The sequence below is a fragment of the Lissotriton vulgaris genome, chromosome 9, assembly GCF_964263255.1.
Source record: "Lissotriton vulgaris chromosome 9, aLisVul1.2, whole genome shotgun sequence".
In the NCBI taxonomy this organism is placed as follows: domain Eukaryota; kingdom Metazoa; phylum Chordata; class Amphibia; order Caudata; family Salamandridae; genus Lissotriton; species Lissotriton vulgaris.
In genome coordinates this window covers 374,817,132-374,838,448 of record NC_141697.1, presented here as the reverse complement: position 1 = coordinate 374,838,448, position 21,317 = coordinate 374,817,132, and positions in this window count along the sequence as shown.

Genomic DNA, 21,317 nt, shown 5'->3' with positions numbered 1-21,317 from the left:
CCTCAATTAGCTCCTGACTGTCCTCCCTGGGTGAGGAATTTGATTGTGGATCTTGAGAATAAGCTGAGAGCTATTGTAAAGGAAGAGCTTGCTCATCCACTCAACCAAAAAGGTGCAGGACATCTTACGGGCCCCAGTAACTATGCCAATTCTTATGACAGCACTACCCAAGCCCTAGGGAAGAGAAAAGGCTGTAGTTCCCAGAGAGACAGTGCAGGCCAATCCTCCACAGGCAAGTGCAGTCCCTACAAGGCCGTACCCCACAATGTGCCAATGTTCACCAGCAGGGTAGAGAATCATAATACTGAGCCAGCTGAAACTATTCTGTCACACTCAGAAAGGCCAGATATCCAGCCGGCCCAAGATATGAGGTCAGCAAGTGGCCCTAGGAGCCTTACTAATACGAGAGGAAGCTACAACCCCGTTTCCAACAAGGAGGATTTAAACAGAAGAAGGCCCACCAGTATTGAGCACAGGGTAGGCCGGGAAAGGGTGGATCCTGTAGAGATAGAAGAGAGAGGATCAGGAGTACTGACTCCCTCCACTATAAATCTACCCCCAGCCTCACTCCCTTATGTTATTATTTTGACAGGAGCACCCAAGATTAAAAATGGACAGAAGGAAACACAGCTGGACCTTGGGAATAGGTGCCTTTTTTGGCTTGCTAGGAACAAGCAGTTCTCCTATGATAAGGCAGGCGAAATTGTAATGGTCCGTAGAGTTGGCTGGGTGGGTAGGAAACCAAAATCAACTCAAGGGGACTGTATAGATATTAATTTTAGTAATCCCCTGACTGTTCATATTCAAGCAGCCAGATCTCCTGTCCCTATGTACCACATACAGTGGTCAGAGCTCATAATCGGGACTACTTTTATTCCCATTCCCGCAACCAACCTAGGACCTTAAATCCTAGGGCCCCAGTTAAGTGGTTTCAAGAACAAACAAATGTAGATCTATTCCCTAGACCTCTTCTATTTAACATTCCAATAGCAAACAGATTTGGGGCGTTGAGGAGGTGGATTGACTGGCGTTGAATGGGGGTCTTGCTTTTAGTTATGGATCTGGGGGGTCTCCCAAGGAATCAGGGGAAAGCAGCAGTGGGCAGCTGAGCCAGAATACCCTTTGTGGTACTGGGGATGAAATAGGGGTAAACAATTCGATATCCATCGGGGAGCATCAGATCTTGTTGGGATATATGAAGACCCAACTAATAAACCAGCTCTCACTTCTTTCGACTTTCCAAGCTGTAGTCCAATTAGGGGTGATCCATCACTGGAAGTTATGGAAGTAGTCCCCTTGGCCCAGTTGAAGATTTCAAAAACTCCTAACTCTAACAGCCGCAATGCCCTAGGTGACAGCTCTAACCGTGGCCATATGCTAAGGGTTTTATCCTGGAACATACAGATATAAAAAGTAAACTGCACTGCACAGAATGGGGTCAATTTGTAGGAAAACATGATGTGTGTATGTTTCAGGGGACATGGGCAAGGGAAGACATTGTGAGGGTGGGTTATGCAACTTTCAATGGGTTAGCAGTGTCGGGGGGAAGAGGCAGTTCCTCTGGGTGCTAATGCCCTTGGGTTGCTACCCATCTGTATTGTACTGTGAAGCAGTTGAACACCATGTCCAAAGATATCCGGTGTTCTGTACTCACCTTTTCTTCTAGCCTCAAAATTGCCTTTATTAATATTTACTCCCACCCTGTAAGCATCAGCCAGGAATCCCAGACTATAGATCTACTGTACACTTTTATTGATTCAGCCCCCCTGAATGCAATGTTGGTGGTAGGAGGAGATTTTAATTGTCAAATTGAGCCTCATGCTGCCCCCACTGATGCACCCTGTGATGATGAGGACAGTCTATGGCTAATCCCAGACCCCCAGATCCCTCGGATAAAAGCCTGGACCCCGATGGCACTCCAGATCAATGCGGTTACATTAGCCCATTCTCTGAGAGGGTGCAACGGCTGTACCAAGTCAGACCAGCCAGCCAGGGAAGCTAACTTTTAACAGAGTAGGACAATCCTCCCTGTTGGATTACATCTTAGTGGAAACAAGATTATGGCAGTGGGTTGTTGACTTCGCCGTCATGCTGAGACATGACAGCGACCACAACGCCATGACTTTGGAGCTGGAGGTCCCAGGCCTTTACAAGCCTATGGCCATTAGTATTCCAGCAGATAGCAACCTAAAAGTTGCCAATAATAGAAGGAGAATTTGATGGGGGACACTCAAGCAGTCACCAGATAAGGTAGCCGCAATATTCTCTCTAATTATTCTGCTTCTAATGGAATTGGATGAGACAGTCATGGTACAGGACTCTTCCCAAACTATCAGTAGAATAGAGGTAATGCATCCAGAATTGACAACCAGCCTGACGAATATCTTTAACCCCCTTACACATGCAAAGGCGAATAAGGGTGCCAAACAAAGTTGGTTTAATGATATTTGCCGTAAGGCTAAGAGAGCCCTCATAGATGCCATCAAAAGTAAGGACAGACTGCTAATTAGGTACAAGAGGTCCCGTTATTGAGACAGCATTAATTTTGCTAAGAAGAACTGGGAGCTAGATAGATGGGATGCCATCAGAACAGCACTGCATAAAAGGAATATGAAGGTGTTCTGGCTACTAGTGAGCACAGGTAGTAGAGTAGAGGAGCCATCCCTAGGGCCGAACATTGCTTCAGCTGCATGGAGGTCTCACTTCCAAGCTCTTTATTCCACTGAGAAAATCTTACATTGAACAGATGAAACATCTCTAGTAATTCCAGGGACTGTTTTAGAAGAAGCCCAAGGGTTTACTTTAATTGAAGTTTTAAATGCAATCAGGAAGCTTCCCCCTGCAAAGCCCCCGGATTAGACAAGATCCCAGAGGATCTATTCCGGGATGAACCAAATATATGGTGACCTTTGTGCAATATTTAATGCTATCTTGAGGGGAATGAAGGTCCCGGACACCTGGCTAGGGGCTGAAATCTTTCCAGTTTTTAAGAAGGGATCACCTCTCCTGCTGACCAACTATAGGCCAATCAGTTTGATCGACGTCTCCCAGAAACTGTTTGCACGGATCCTCCTTGATCGCCTCAATTGGATGGAAGAGCATGAAATTTTGAGAGCATATCAAGCTGGCTTCCGAAAAAACATCTCCACTATCGACCACATTTTTAGGCTCAAATTGCTACATTGGAAGACAGTGTTTATTGAGGGTGGCAGCCTCCTTTTGATATTTGTCTATGTAAAAACGACCTTTTATTTAGTCACCGAGACAAATTGTGGGAGGTTCTTAAGCAACTGGGAATCCCCACCTACCTTCTGTCACTGATCATCAGACTGCATGCTGGCAATTTTGCCCAAGTAAGGTATGGGAAAAATGGGGAATTGACCCCTTGCTTTCCAGTCAACAGAGGAGTGAGGCAGGGGTGCGTGCTTGCCCCTTCCCTGTTTTGTCTGTTTGTTTATGCTCTTGTGGCCCAATTAAATGAGGTGGAGGACATTGATGCCCCAAAGCTGGTACACTGCAAGGTGCCAGCTATGATGTTCGCAGATGACACTGTGTTGTTATCTAAGCCACTCAAGGGCATCAAGAGGACACTTGACAGTTTCTCAACATTCTGTGAAAACAGGGGGTTGGAGATCAATACATAAAAGACCAAATTCATGGTCTTTAACTCAGCCAAAGCATCTCGACCAAACCCCTCTTTGAATGGCACCTTGTTAGAGAGGGTGACTGTCTTTGACTATCTTGGAGTCACAGTGTCCGAAAGATTTGAATGGGGCCCGCAATTAGCCAAAGCAAGCTTGAAGCTAGATCAGACAGTAGGGGAATAACAAAAACCTTCAGAAACTCCTCCTACAAACCGCCTGGCCCGGTGACAGATGATATACAAAGTACGAGTGAGGAGTGTAATAATGTATTGGTCTGAAATTTGTGGTCATTCTCCCATTTGCGGACTGTCCACAATGGAGAATTCATTTATGAGACATCTCTTGTGCCTACTGCCAAGCACCCCTCTCATCCCCCTATGCCTGGATTTAGGAATTAGTCCTATTGCTGAAGAGATAGGTCTCAGACCGTTAACCTTTTTGAGTAGATTGTGGGCGACCCCATAACTAGCAGTTTACCAGTCTCAACTAAAATGGGTTCTGGGACACCCGGGGCGGGCAAACTACCATAGTTTTGTCATATAAGAGATGTTAGCCTCAGGCTAGGTATCCCAGACCTATGGAGCAACCCTGAGGTGGTGTGCCCGACAATCTCAAGTACAGAACTCGTTAGAGCTTATAGATTGCACAAACTAGCTGACATCCAGGGGCAGGCTAACTTGGCCGTTTAACCACTGACTTCCTTAATATTAAAGCTGAGTATCTGTTTGAGCCTTTTTTGGATGACTTACAACCCACCAGGGCAAGGAAGTTATACTTTCAGTTTAGAATAGTGATCTTGCCGCTTCGTGCATGCACGAATAAATGATCAAAAGCCCCCTCTCTTGAGTGCCCTGCTTGGAACCTCATAGAAGAGTCAGACATCCATGTCCTCTTTTTTTGCCCCGGCTATAAAACAGCCAGACGGAGTTGGCTTGTACCACTCTGTAGAAGTAACGGGTGCAGGCAGTGTTTGGAGGCATACAGAATATTGAGAACTGATCCCCACCCACCCATAGTATTCGCTGTGTCCCGATTCTTGAACTCTATTTAGCATAGTCGTAAGGTGCTGATAAATTCATCACTGCAAGTATAAACACCTCTCATTGTACACTCTGTCACATTTTAATTATTTTTAACTTTTTACTCATTTTTAACTTTTCTTTTAATACTTTTTTGCCTTCCAAAATCTAGAAATATTGATGAATGATATTTGATAGTCCAAAATGAAATCCTTGATGATTGTGCCCTTAACTAGGAGAATTGCTTTGGTAATTGCTTAAGGTCGAAAAACAGCTTTCTATTTTTGGATCAATTCTGCCTTTGATGAAATTTTAGCATTGCAAAATGTAAGTTTTGTATGAAATTGTATCAAATACTTTTTATGGTCTATACTGACCGAAATAAAGTTTGTTGAAATGGAGAGAATAGAAGAGAGAAGGGACTATAAAGTGTTTTTTTCTTTTTTACGTCTAACCACCGCTTTGCCACTTTAACAAAATATGCTGATATTAAATGCTGCATTAAAATCTGGGCTAGGCAGCCAAAAGTGTCATACCCCTGGGGACAGCCTTCTTTGCATCTTACTATCAGAACCGCACCCATATCAGTAATCTAGTGGGCATTATTAGTAGAAATATGTCTCATAAGCCGATTGTTATTATCATTATTGCTGCTCTTGTTATTATACATCCAGTGTTATCATTCAGCCACAAACAGAGGCTGCACTTACGGTCTCTGTGTTTTCCCTCCTGACACTTAGCCCTGGGTCTGTGGTGGCCTTCACTCTGGATACATGTCCGTCGTGCCTCATAGTCGTTCCCATCCTGTGGCTGTGCGAAGCACTAGCAATCCCATCTTTCAGGTGAGTTGTTTGAGTATCTAAACCTCACGAGGAAGTAGGCAGGGATACCTTTGTACACTGGCACCTTTCCATTTTTTTGCACTTTTTTAAATTGACAGGTATGCAGAGTAACTGGACAACCTGACTGTGGTACAATTACTAAAGTGCTTGTTAATTTATTTCAATATTCTAAATAAGTATACTTTGGCAGTGCCTTTACCAACTATTGGTGTCACCCCATGTTTCATTGGGCACAGTAAATCTGAAGGGAGTGGCAGTAGCAGAGGATTTCCTTTGGGTCGTTTTAGCAGTACTACATTTTGATGGACTAATTCGGTGGCTTTTCACCATTGATGTAAACTATATCCCCTGCTTGCCATTTCACCTGGCATATGAGCAAAGATTGGCAATATTTGTGCTATGCATCTTTTGTCTTGGGACACGATTTTTTCTTTAGCACAATTTTTTTTTAGTTTTCCTGTTTACTATGGCAACCACAGACTGCTATTAAAGGTATATAAGTGTCTTTTCAGAGGCACATATCTGTGGAATAGCATCTTTGATGTAAAAGGGGAGAATTTCTAATGCTTTGCAAACATGCAGAGTTGCTGGTTGATGTGTTACTGTGTTTAGTGAATATTTTACAAGTAAGGAGAAGTCCCATGTGGTCTCCCACGGTTTCACATCTCTAAATAATGATGTCTTCTGAATTTCGATCCAGACTTACAACAGACATTTTCAACCTTTTTCCACGCTTGAAACAGTTTAGTGTCACAGCACAGGCCACAAACCTGTATGACTGACCCTTCTGTAATGCCCATTGCACAGACACAAAATAGCACCCATGCAATCTTAGGATAGTATTCCCTCATTTGATAGGATTCACCAAGCTAATGTAAGAATGATAGATGGAAGCAAATAGACGAAAGTGCTATAGAAAGACATGAAGGTGGTACACAGTTAGTAGAATACGATTGCCCTGTTTTAGAGAGGTACGAAGGGTCCGATGGAGCCAGTGGCTCCCTGTATCCCAGGAGCAGGAGTGGGTGATGCACCCATACCATAACCTCCCTCTAAATTGTTGAAATAGTTTTGCAGTCTCACTTGGCAACTGAAGTGGGCCGTGTGCCTTACCTAGGTATTCCTCAAGCCCTGTTACACGGTCGCACTACACGTCAGGTTGGAGGAATGACTTAAATTTATAGCAATTTAAACAGTTTTGGAGGCCCGTTATTTGGCTTTTATTTGCTGCTGTGATCAAATTCAAAATCAGGGTTTTAGCTGTCCGAGCCCTGTTTTGTGGGTAGCAGCATTCACTCTGTCCAAGAGTATGGTGAAATACTCCCCAATTAATCTATACAGTCAAGGGAACGTGGTCTTTTGAAAATCCCTTCCTAAAATAAAAGTGGATAGTAGGGTTTTTTGTTAGCAAGTAGCCTATTTTTCTTAAGAAAGAGAGAAGCAGTCTAGCTTTCAGAAGAAATGTCTGAAACTTGGTTATTGTTTTGGTCTACTTTTTTCATGCAGAAGATGATCTTAAAAGCAGCAAACCACTTAGCTTTTTCGCCTCTACCATTATAACTAAAGACAAGACCTTAGGGACTTCCCCTGCACAGTAAGTCAGTATCGTTGCCACCACCCTCGCTGTACTCTGATGCCCCCATGAACCTCAAGCCCATCTTGTGCTGGCTGCTGTCATGGGCCAGCAAAGCTTTCCACTTCGCTAAGGGTAACTCTTCAGTGCAAAGGCAGCTGCTGCTGTCTGTTTCTCCTCAACGGCCAGGTTGTAGTGTCCTTGTTTTCCTCATCTGTGAGGCTCAATTCCTCAAAAGAAAAGGCTGCCTTTCTCTCCTCAGCTGCCAGGGCTCCTGCTGCCATTTACTCCCCAGCAGGCATGACAATCTTTTTCTCAGCAACCAGAGCAGCCTTTTCTCCTCCAGGGCAAGGGTGGCTAATTTCAATTTCAAATCCCTTTCAGCCTTCCTGTCTGCCATCTCCACCTAGTAATCCTCCTGCTCTGATAATGACAAACTGCAAGAGGACACAGTGGATCCAGTCCTGGAGTATACAGATGGAGCCGCACCATGGGGAAGATCCTACTCTTCTTGCACTAGTGTCTCCTCCGCTTCATAGGTGTGATAGGTGTTTGTCAGGCCTCTTGCCAGACCCTGAGAGCTTTCTCACATACTGACTTTTTAGGGCTCGCCCCTTTTCTATTTCGCAGAAATAGAAAACAGGGGTGAGCCCTTATGTCGCTGATCTGCTTCTTTCCCCAATGGCTCTCTTCAGGCAGCTCTCTACAAGCTGGATTCCCAACAGTTCACGAGAAATAGAATCACGTGACAAGATCCTCGTGGACGAGCTTGCACGATCCTTCCCCCTGCCAGCAGCATTTGGCACATCAAAGGCTTCGCTGCCACATCCACAATTGAAGCTACGATCAAAGGCTTCCGCTGCCCCGACCCCCGCCGTCACTTATTCAGGGCCGCAGGCCCTACCTCGCTTCCCGGCTCTGCTGTAACCACATGCTACTGGACGCCCATCACTTATTCAGGGCCACAGGCCCTGCCTCGCTCAATCCGTGCACCCTTTTATTGCTCGCTTCCCAGCTCTGCTGTAACCACATGCTACAGGACTCCCGTCACTTATTCAAGGCCGCAGGCTCTGCCTCGCTTTCCGGCTCTGCTGTAACCACAGTGCGCACTAATGAAATGCACCTCAAGAGTCACAGTTAGTTCTTTGTCCTCTATTTGCTTCAAGCACTTAAGTAAAGTATTTCTTGTTCAAAGACGGCTAAATTGCCTCGCTTCCCGGCTCTGCTGTAACCACATGCTACTGGACTCCCGTCACTTATTCATGGCTGCAGGCCCTGCCTCGCTTCCTGGCTCTGCTGTAACCACAGTGCACACTAATGAAATGCACCTCGAGAGTCACAGTTAGTTCTTTGTCCTCCATTTGCTTCAAGCACCTAAATACAGTATTTCTTGTTCAAAAATGGCTAATATGAACAAATGCCACTCAGCCATGCAACGCCAATCTCACCCACGCAGCTCTACTCACCCACGCAGCGCCACACTCACCCATGAAGCGCTACTCACCCATGCAGCTTCACTCTCACTCACGCAACCCCACTCAGCCACGAAACGCCACTCATTCACAAAACACCCCTCACTCACACAACCCAACTCATACAGCGCAACTCTCACCCTCGCAGCACAATTATCACCTACGCAGCGCAAATCACACCCACGCAAGTCCACTCACCCACGCAACGCCACTGAGCCACGCAACGCCACTCAGCCACGCAACGCCAATCTCACCCACGCAGCTCTACTCACCCACGCAGAGCCACGCAGTGCCACTATTAACCACAAGCATGTCTGTGTACTCCCTCCAGCTGGACCCCAGCATATCCGTGTACTCTTTAACAATCACACACACACATGCAAATTCGCAACCCCACTCACCCACGCAACGCCACTCAGCCACGCAACGCCACTCATTCACAAAACGCCACTCACTCACGTAATGCAACTCATACAGCGCAACTCTCATCCACGCAGCACAATTCTCACCTACGCAGCGCAAATCACACCCACGTAAGTCCAATCACCCACGCAACACCACTCAGCCACGCAGCGTCAATCTCACCCACGCAGCTCTACTCACCCACGCAGCGCCACACTCACCCATGAAGCGCTACTCACCCATGCAACTTCACTCTCACCCACGCAACGCCACTCACCCACGCAACGCCACTCAGCCACGCAGTGCCACTCTTAACCACAAGCATGTCTGTGTACTCCCTCCAGCTGCACCCCAGCATATCCGTGTACTCTTTAACAATCACACACACATGCAAATTTGCAACCCCACTCACCCACCCAACGCCACTCACACACACAACGCCACTCACCCACGAACGCCACTCATTCACAAAACGCCACTCACTCACGCAACGCAACTGATACAGCGCAACTCTCACCCACGCAGCCCAATTCTCATCTACGCAGCACAAATCACACCCACGCAAGTCCAGTTACCCACGCAACGCCACTCATCCATGCAACGCCACTCTCACCCACGCAGCTCTACTCACCCACGCAGCGCCACACTCACCCATGAAGCGCTACTCACCCATGCAGCTTCACTCTCACCCACGCAACGCCACTCACCCACACAACACCACTCAGCCACGCAACGCCACTCATTCACAAAATACCACTCACTCACGCAATGCAACTCATACAGCCCAACTCTCACCCATGCAGCCCAATTCTCACCTACGCAGCGCAAATCAAACCCACGCAAGTCCACTCACCCACTTAAGGCCACTCAGCCACGCAACGCCAATCTCACCCACGCAGCTCTACTCAGCCGCGCAGCACCACACTCACCCATGAAGCACTACTCACCCATGCAGCTTCACTCTCACCCACGCAACGCCACTTTTTATTATTGCTCGCAATTTTGGCACTTAAGATGTGAGAGCATGCCTCCCACCCCTCCCTCTCTGCATGTGTTCTCCTCCTTTTGTCAAATTAATTCGCATAGTTGTGCTTTAGTTAGCCCACAATAGTAGACCACACAGCATGAAGAAATGGCATAAATGTCAATGCAGTACAGCTTTACACCACCCACTTATGGGATTTAAAAATATAATAACAGAGTTGGCAAGCAACCTCTATTTTACAGGCCCTGCTGCAGTCGTATCATGTCACACTTCACGGCCATCTGTCTGACTCGCAGACTTTCTCCCCCCAGCATTCTCTGGCGTCACACTTTGTCTCGTTTCACACACTACCCACAGCCACAGCCACATCCCTACTCTGATGCACACAACCTTCACAGTGTGTTCTTAATATTCTTTTTTTTTTTTTTAAATTAGACCTACTCACTATGTCCTCTTAACCACTGAACATTTGTAACAGACAAACATAAAATAAATTTACAATTGTGTGGTCCATCATGTTTTTTTTTTTCAAAGGGAGGCCTGGGGGAGTGTGTTGACAAAACCACAGCAGGAGACTGGAATGTTTACATTTCAGCCATTAAGATTCTTATCTGTTGGCGGGCATCCCCTGTGAGATGCAAACATCAGCTGCAAATGTGTGGGTGGGACATCATGTTTTTAAGGGAGGGATGGGGCCGTCGGTCACAAAACCACACCAGGAGACTGGCATGCTTTAAGTTGAGCTATAAAGATTCTTATCTCTTGCCGGCCATCCCCTGTGAATTGCAAATAGGAACTCAAGGACAAGAAACAACGGAACTTCCACAGTCACATCAGACGTTGTAAATGTTGTTTCCTGACTTGGTCTTTGCTGTTTACGTACTTGCATCAAAATCTAAGAGGAAAGTTTCATTATTTTGGTACATTTGATGTACTGCGTGCAAAGACACTTACCACACCTTAAAACACACCCCCCTTCACATTCACACACCGGGAAAATTTCCTTCCTTAATCCCATTTCTTATTAGATTTTTACGTAATTTTGCAAAAGGTCGTCTTTCCTTGACCATTATTCAACTTAAATGTTATTTTCCTTCGATTCAATGATATTTTAAAAATTATTTCTGTCCCCCCTTAACTCGGTCTCTCATTTTTTTCATCTCTCAATATAGACGCCAACTCCCATCACGCTCTGCTCCCTCTAACGTGACTCTCGTGCACAACTCACATTCACACGTACGTGCCCTTATCACACAAGCAAGTCCCCACAGTCACCCACGCAGCGCCACTCTAACATATGCCTCGCAACTCACACCCACGCAGTGCAACTCACACCCACGCAACACCACTCACCCACGCAACGCCCAGCTAGTTAACGCAAATCACCTACACCACCGAACAACAATGCACAGAAGTGTACATCAAAGTCATACAATGTACATGCTGTATTACAATGACCTGTTATCTATCAAAGGTTAACGACATGCACAGTGGTCAGCCTAAAGATAAAAAGTACAAAACAATATCACAATATGTTCAAGTACTGTACTTCAACATAAATTAAGGTATTCGAAAAACTAGGGAAAGGAAGCTGCCCTGTATACTCGCAAACCGGATATGGTTTCAGTGAACAGAAACCACTTCAAAAATATGAAAAGGCAGTAAACGCGCGAACGTAGCGCTCAACCATAAGTGCAAGTTTTTGCAGCCTTCGGTGTACTGTTCAAAGATAGCTAAATAAAAAACAGTGCATTTACTGCCATCTTTAATAGGAAGCAATGTGTGCTGAAGTCCAAACAGAAGGTGTCACATTTCCACTAATTAACACTATTAGCATTGTAAATGCCAAAGTTAGAATTTTCCACAAGTTAAAATAAAAAAAATAAAAAACTTTGTCATGATAAGCGTGGCTCAAATCCACCCGAGTGACTTACCACAATCACCTATAGTTACTCAGTAAGAAGTCAGCCGGACAGTGGAGAAGAATAAACAAGGTAAATTTATTAGGCCACAAACTCCCATATGAGAGGGCCCTGTCCAACCTCACCCCTAAGAGTGCGCTGAGAGGACTAACTCATATCATCACAGCAATACATTATAACATGGTACAGTGAATTAGAACACGCCCCTAATGGAAAATTACTGAACCCCAGACAGAGGAACAATGGCATCATACAAGAGGCATCTGCACCTGCGAGGGATACATTTGCTATCTTTGCCCAAGGCCGCGGAGCCGAGCCTCAGCGTCTCTGGGGCATGAGAACACTACTGATAAGAAACTTGTTAGTTTCGGCCTCAGTTAGCAGAGAAACGGACACTGCTGCATTAGTGATTTTCCTATTCCTACGGGAGGGGTGAATGAGCAAGTGCGACTCGCAGACACAGAGGAATACACAAATTGGAGGCACACGAGCTAAGCTAAGGAAACCAAATATCATCACACATATAAATGAATAATCACATAAGGAGTAAATATAACGTAAAAGCATAAGTGTATACTTCATCAGTTAGACACATGATGCTAACTTGCATATGTAAATAGTGATGGGTGGGGCATCGAAAAGTGAAACCTATCAGACCCTCCTTTTAGCATCATTGGCTAACTGGAGCGTAGCTTTTATTAGCTAAAAGGTAGTGCCTTTACATTCAGTCTAGGGGCGGGGCATACTTCATTCAAAAATATCATCGTCAATGAGCATCATCCAACGAACATCAGGGAGTTCAATAGCAGTGGAGGCAGGATAATGACCAGTCACCTTTTTGGAAGGTCGCAAATTACTAGCACACATTGAGCAACATGGGGGAAGGCAGTAAACACAAAGGCAGCATGTCAGGAGTACACTCACTACTCCAACTAGACCCATCAATATTTTCCAACCCCAAGAGGAAAAAACACCCCAGAGCCACCCCTGTATTGACCATGTCCCACTGTCCTGATGAAGTTCAGTCGCTAACCTATGGAGTTTCTGTACTGCTAAGTTAACTGTCGGAGCTGAGTCAGGAATATACACGCAGCAAGACTTCCCGATGACGCGACAGGCCCCACCCCTATCAGCAAGGATGACGTCTAACACCATCCTGTTCTGGATCGTGAATAATCTCATAGCCTGAATCTCAACAGACATATTAGTTGCAATGTCTGCTTCAGTAATCACTACTTTCTCCATCACTCTGGACAACCGGCGGATGGCCCTACTGTTAAACATCGGACCCCAGTAAGGCAAAAGACCCTTAGAAAAATCTGTCCATTGTTGCAAAGAAGTATCTGTCTGGTCCACGTCATCAACCTGAAGTTCCCTCCTTTTACGCTGCTCTGGTGAGCTTGGAAACCTACGGTGAGTTTTATGATAATCAGAGGGTGCTACATACACAGGTGGAATCATATAAGCTAGATAACAGACCCCACCCCAACCTTCAGGCAACCACAAGTACCCATTGTCTCCGCACATGAAGTAGATGTTGGGAGGCGTGACCAGAGAAGGACTAAGGGGCAGACGTATTGATGCTGTCACGTTACAGGAACTGTTCCCAACCTTGATAGGACCCCTTCCTTCTATACAAAAGAATGGTGACGGGCCTACAACTGCCAAGGGCACTAAAGACTTACTGCTACCATTCCCTTTTGGCGGGTGTCTATAAGACAGGGAGGAATTTAACTGTAGGAAACTCTCTCTAACTTTGTCAGTGTCATTGGGAGTCAAGAACCGTCCCACTTTCTTTTCACATGTCTCCAAAAATGTTTGGTCGAAACGTCCATCAGTATACAACCGTCCAAGGGAAGAAGGGGGCATAGGACGAACTAGCATTGTCATAGTTGACCCTCTGTCTTGTAGTCGAGGTGTTAGAAAATCTGGCTGTTGGAAATATTTGACCATACCAATCAAAGTGTACCACCCCACGCAACTATTCACTGGTGTCAAAGGAAGTGCTAGAAATCTGTCCTTTTTATAAGCAGCAGAAGGTAGTAATCCACACACCCAACAATCTGTAACATTGTACACGGCATGAGCATGATGTAGAGTCTTAATAAAAACATTATCTTCATATCCAGTTCGTAAGCTTCTTTCACCATAGTCAACAGTTATTATATTATGTTCGGGAATGGCAGAAGGTGTGGGGGCAAACACATGTACAGGATAAGCCTTGTCCAGAAAGAACAGTATACCAAGAGTCACAAGGAAAGCAATAAGCACTATTATGATGAGCACTATTTTCCCTTTTCGTGATAAGGCCAACCATGGAGAAGCGGGCTCGGGTCTACGAGGAGCCGCAAAAGGCTGCTCCTCATCAGTGACAGGACGACCAAAGGGATACATTTTCACTTAATCAAAAATCAAAAATCAAAAAAAAAACTAAACTAGTAAAAATTGTCCCAGACAGCCCTAAAACCGGCCAGAGGGGTTCTTCAACCCTTGAAAGGGATCTTCGTCCCTGTGTCCGTTAAAGCCTCACAGGTAGACTTCTATTGTTCATTCCCTAATCCCTCGTCGATGTTGCACAACAGCCGCAACTCAGGAGCACTAATCTGGGCCCACACACCAATCTAAAGTCTCGTAAAACAGAATCTTCGGCCAAACACCAGGGCTCTTACAAGTCCATCCCTATCACTAATCTTCTTTTGCGAGATAATGTCCACTAAGCCCTTCTTCCAGTGTTTAGTCACTTATGCCTTTTCCTTTTCTGGGCCGCAGATTATAACGGGTGCTCCCTCGCACTTCAGGATCTGTGAACAAAATGGGTGTATCTGTGGCAGGAGTTGCACCCGTTGATGCCTGATCACTAGTCTCAATGGGAGTATTGGAGCTTGCAATTTTTCCTTTTTTACTTTTCGCTGCACTTGGCTCCCCTCCCCTCAGTGAGGCATCAGAGAAAGGGATGTAACTGGGCACTTGCTCGCTCTCTTCATCAGCAACGCCCTCTTTTACCCATTTGTCATAGGGTAACGGCAGGGGGACCTTCTTGACATGCGACGCATGGGTCCACGCCTTCCTGCCCTCAACTCGAAGTGTGGTACGCGTCGTCAGCAGCACTTGTCTTGGCTCTGACCATCTGGGCTCCAAACAGGATTTCCGCTGATATCTTTGTACGACTACCCAATCCCCGGGTAGTATGGAATGTCCAGGCCCCTCCGGCAATGGCTTCAGGGTGTCTGCTACCTCTGGTGAATAGAACGGAGATCTTTAGTCAATGCATACAAGTAGTCTATCAACAGAGGATATTCTATTTCTGAGAAACATTTGGGTCTAGGTACTCCCCAAACGTTGGCCGGGCGGCCAAATATCACTTCGTAAGGGGAGACACCCATTTTGGAATTTTGTTATACAGCAAGGAGATTTTCACATTTACCAGGGAGATTGGGCGCACACCTGTATATCCGCAAAGTGGAGAGTACAGTGAAGTGGCTGGTACAGGCAAAAGGGCGAGCGGTAATCTCACACAACCGCTCAAGGTTGGACCAAGAAGATCCACACAAATAACAATAGAACAACAATGCCCTTGCACTATACAAAATTAGAACATTTTAGTAATGATAGTGTTGAAAGAGATGATCAGTTTGTATACATCCACACTTTCGGAGTGACTTTAAGAGCATCAATCATCCAAGTTGAGGTATAAGAGTTCAAAAAAGATGTTCTGTTCTTGGTGTTAAGTAATTGTTTATTGTTACTTTAGTTATGCCAACACGTGTTTCATCGCAGGGAACACACTGCGAATCTTCAGGGCCTCATGAAGAAAGTATGACACTAGTGCTGGAAATGTCCGTTTCCGGGCACTGCTTTGGTTAAGTTTCTGGGTGGTTCGAAATCTGTGAACACGCTGACTGCGTGGTTGAGGGATCTTGATCAGTAGTGGTGTGTGCCGTTACCGGGAGGAGTCGACAAGTGTTCTGAAGAATGAGAATTATGACGTTCTATTTCCTTAAAGGCGGGTACACCTTATTCGCGCTAAGCTCCCTCTTGAGGTTCCCGGTGCCGTTTTCCAATGACGGTCTATTAAACCCATTTTGGAATTGACTGTCACTCTGGTAGAAAGCAGGGCTAAAGGAAGGGCATCTGGCCAACGGAGTCCTGTACTCTCCTGTATTTTGGCCATTTTTAGTTTCAGGGTACCGTTAAATCTTTCTACCAGGCCAGAGGACTGAGGATGTTGGGCCGCGTGGAACTTTTGGGAAATCTGTAAACCTTTGCATATCTGTTTCATTAATTCGGCATTGAAGGATGTACCATTATCACTCCAGATCACCCTAGTCAATCCGAAGCGCGAGAAATACTCTTTAATCAACATTTTAGCTGTAGAAATGGCCGTGCAATCTTTTGTTGGAAATGCCTCCACCCATCTACTAAAAGAGCATACAACCACCAGAACGTATTTGAGATTATTAACTCTTTCCATTTCAATATAATCCATCTGGATCACCTCAAAAGGGAAGGAAGGGGGTGCAAAATTTCCCACTGGTACAGGTGTTCCCTTTCCTGGATTGTGCCTCAAGCATACCATGCACTGCTGGACCAAATGTGTCGCCACCTTAGAGATATTCTTATTACTCCACACTGGGTCCAGCAGTTTGCATATACCTTTTGCACTAATATGTGCCGGCCCATGAGCCATTGTCACTACCGGGAGAACATATGCATTTGGGAGTAACCATCGTCTTTTATCAGTCACATCTGTCCAACATTCATCAGAATCCAATCGCCCGACCATCTTTCCATGTCCTTAATTCTTCCTCAGTCGCTTTTTCTTGTATATTCTTTACACTCTGTACAGTATCTGCAAACATATTAACGTCTGGTACCCATCTATCTGGTCCTGCCACAAACATTTGTGGGAGTTTCGTCCTCGCAGTCTCTTTTGCTGTTTGGTCTGCTAAAGCATTACCCCGTCCCACATCGTCCACCACTCCCTTATGTGCACTGCACTTTATCACAGCCAGTCGTCTAGGTAGCGTCAATGCTGTAAGTAGTCGTAGTATCAATGGGCCATGTTGTATTTTCTGTCCGTGTGATGTTAGGAATCCCCGTTCTGCCCACAGTCGCCCATAACTATGAGCCACCCCGAAGGCGTATTGGCTGTCAGTATAGATGTTCACGTCTAGTCCTTCACTCAGTTCGCACGCTCGCAATAAGGCTATAATTTCTGCAGCCTGAGCCGAATGATAAGGTATTCTAGAAGTCTCCACTACTGTCTGTAATGTCGTAATTGCATATGCTGCTGTCGATGTACCATCTGCAAGTTTAAAACAAGACCCATCTACATACAATTCCCCTTCTGGATCATCTATGGGCTTGTCAGTCAAGTCAATTCTCCCTTTCGTCTCCTCCTCTGTCCGAAACAAGCAATCATGTATTTCATCGTCCTTTGTGTCTGTTGGGATGGGTAGCAACGTGGCAGGGTTCAGAGTGGCACACCTTTTTATCGTGACATGAGGTGCGAAAAGGGTCATTTCATAACCAGTAAGACGAGCACTAGTTAAATGCTGCATCTGCGTTCTATTCAGTAGAATATCCACAGCATGCGGTACCATCACTGTGAGATCTGAACCCAGAACGAGCCCTGCCGATTGTCTAATGGAGACCGCAGCAGCCGCTGTGGCCCTCAGACAGCTCAGCAGCGCTCTTGCCACATTGTCGAGCATCGCAGAGAAATAGGCGCAAGGTCTCTGCTTCCCCCCGAAACATTGTGTTAAGACAGACAATGCGCAACCTTCCGACTCATGTACATAAAGCACAAAAGGCTTCTGGTAATCAGGTGTTCCCAAAACAGGTGTTATGTTATGTTATATTATGTTATGTTATGTTATATTATGTTATGTTATGTTAAAAAAGCTTATACCGCGCACGTACACCGAAACGGTTTCTTGGCGCTCATAACAGACATAGCGGAGAAGGGCAGGTGGTTACTCAAAGGCAGCTTTGAAGAGATGAGTTTTTAAAGTCTTACGGAAAAGCTCATAAGAAGAGCAGTGACGAAAGGAGGAAGGGAGAGAGTTCCAAAAGGAAGGGCCTAGAAAAGAGAAGCGCAGGCCGCCATGTTTCTTACGGCGGTTAGATGGAATGCACAGAAGATTGTCAGCAGAGGAGCGGAGGTTGCAGGTTGGTAGATACCGCTTTAGCTTGGAAGAGATGAAAGAGGGTGCACGGTTATGAAGAGATTTGAAGATAGTGCTTCCGAGTTTGAAGGAGCACCGCTTGGCCACTGGAAGCCAGTGAAGGCTCCTCAAAAGAGGGGAAACATGCTGGTGTTTAGGTTGGTGGAACACCAAGCGAGCGGCCTGGTTCTGAATTAGTTTGAGTCTTTGGAGCTGGTAGGCAGGAATCCCCACATATAAGATGTTTGCAAAGTCAACCCTGGAGATGACCAAAGCCAAGACGACTAAAATGAGTGCCTCTCTGGTAAGAAATCGACAGATCTTACGGATCCTGCGCAGCTGAAAGAAGCAGGAGGAAGTTACAGCCGAGATCTGCGATTTCATAGAAAGATCTTCAGAGATGACCACTCCAAGGCTTTTCACAGAGCTGACCGGGCGAGGGGGAATGCCAAGAAAGGGGGGCCAATAATTGTCATCCCAAGGATTGGTCGGGCCACCCACCAGGACAAGTTCCGTCTTTGACGGATTCAGCTTGAGCTGGCTGTGAGCCATCCAATCAGAGATGTATAGCATAATGGTTTGGAAATTAGTGCTGGAAGAAGGTGAGGTATCCAAAGGAAAAATCAACTGAAGATCGTCTGCGTAATTGTAGATCGTGGCAGGGGAGTGGCGGAGAGAAACCATAAGGGGTTGCATGTATAAATTAAAAAGGAGGGGGGATAGAGCCGAACCCTGAGGGACACCACAAGAGAGGGGGGAAAGGGGAGCAGAGAAGGTGGAGAGGTGAACTGCCTGGGAGCGACCGTAAAGAAAAGATCGAACCCAGTCAAGGGCAACGCCCTGAATGCCGGCGTTGGTGACACGGTCGATCAGTATGGTATGATCGACCGTGTCAAAAGCCGCCGACAGATCCAACAGTACGAGGGCTTGGGGAATGTCAGCTCCTGTTCTTAAGGTGTCCATGACTGCCGCGATCACCGCCACGGTGGAATGGAGGTGGAATGGAGGGGGCGGAAACGAGCCTGTTGGGGGTCCAAGAAAGATGAGTTCTCAATAAAAGTGCTCAGACACCGAGTTACATAAGTCTCTAAGATCTTTCCCAGGAAAGGGAGAAGAGAGATGGGTCTATAGTTGCAGAACATAAAGCAGTTTTTAGTGACTCGAAAGCTTCCTGACATGCGGGGGTCCAGGGTAAGGGTTCGCGCACTTCTTTAGTAGTCAGATACAATAGGGGTTTTGTTAGTAATGCATAGTTGGGTATCCACTGGCGACAATACGATGTTATGCCCAAAAACGTGCGTACCTCTCGCTGCGTGTTAGGTACAGCCATGTTAGTTATCGCCTTTATGCGCTCCGGTGTCAACCTCCTCAGCTCCTTCGAAAGGAGATGACCTAAGTAGGTTACCTCCATTCGACAATATTGGAATTTTGGAAGGGACACCTTGTGACCCTTGTGCGCCAAATGATGTAGTAATTTAACCGTAGCATCCCGACAACCTTCCTCAGTGTCCGATGCGATAAGGATATCGTCCACATACTGTAACATAACATTGCCTGCGGGGAGTTCCAAATCATCCAATTGTGCTTTTAGTGCTTGACTATATATACTAGGACTCTCTGTATAACCTTGGAGAATTCTTTTAAATCTAAAACTTCGACCTGCCAATGAGAATCCGAAGAGATAACGGCTATCTTCATGCACGGGAATACTGAAGAAAGCATTCTTCAGATCCAAAACAGAAAAATATTTAGCAGATGGGGGAATCATTGTCAGTATTGTAGTGATGTCAGACACCACCGGGTATTGGGGCTCCACTACCTTGTTAATGTGGCGCAAGTCAATCACAAACCTATAAACATCAGGTGTATCATCTTTAGCATCGGGTGACCGCCTTTTAAGAATCGGGAGGATGGGGCTGTTGCACATATTAGAATCCGTCTCCTCCATTACTCCTGACCGGATCAGATCCTGTATTATCTGCAACAGGGCTTTCTCTCCCTCCCTAGATATCCTGTATTCGGGTATTCTGGGCAATTGGGCTCCCACCTTAACTTTCATTGTCACGGGGGCAATATCCATCCTTCCCACATCTGTATCACTGTTGGCCCATAAACTCTCAGGGATCCCTTCGAATTCAGGTGGTAGTGGGTCATCTTTTGAGAAACATTGTTGCGCATGTGCAACAGTAGGACCCAACGTAATGTACACACCGTCCGGGGAACAATAGATGGTGGCATGCAACCTCTTCAGTAAGTCTAAACCCAGCAAATTTTCGCCACAATTAGAAGTCAGTAAAAAAGGTGAATCAACAGTGAAAGGACCAATCGTAAGAGTAAGTGGTTTAGAAATGGGGCTAATCACCGGGGTACCTGAGAAACCCACAGAGATATTGTTCTTGCCAGACAGAGCCGCCCCTGGGACCCGAGAACGAGCCACTGAACTTTTCATCGCACCCGTATCCACTAAAAATTTCTGTTGGGACCCTGATAAATCCGCAGTTACATAGGGTCCCCTTTGATCAACTTCCACAGAAACTGGCCCCTCGCTCTGTCCTACGCTGTCCTAATTATGAGAGAATCCTGTCAAATCATCCATTGCATAGTCATCATTGTAATACTGTCCGCCTACCCTCTGAAAATGCTGTCTATCTGTGTTACTGTCGAAACAATTACCTCCTTGTCTCCAACCCCCGTCAGACTGTCCATTCTGTCTCCGGGAATCACCTCGGCCCTGTCCTCTGCCGTGGCCAGCATTCGACTGAAACAGAGGACAATCTCTCCACCAATGCCCCTCCTGTTTACATTTTGCACATTGATTCGGTCCCAATCGCTCTCTGTTGTCACCCCTACCGTAACCACCGCCCCCTCGTCCCGCTGTCGCAGGTGAAGCACCTCTTCCTCGACCTCTAGATACCTGCTGCAACAAAACCCTTGTCTTCAAATCCTTGGCCTTCTTCTCCTGCTTGTCCTTACTCTCATTTTCTCTATGTTCATAATACTGAGCCATGCTAAGAATGCCAGAGGGAGTGGACGTCGTCCACGTACTCTCCGACGCCTGTAACCTTACTGATATTTCCGGTAACAAGTTCATTACAAACCTGTTAACGAAAAGTCGTAACCCTCCGTCCTGTGACATATCCTGTCCACTGAAGTCCATAAACGTCTCCTCAAACCTGGTAAAGAAGTCAGAGACCGCTTCATCCTTCTTCTGTCTACTTGTCGTCAACTTATCCCAGTCCACCTTCTTCGGGGGAATGAGGGTGTGCATATACTTAATAATTCGCCCTGGTA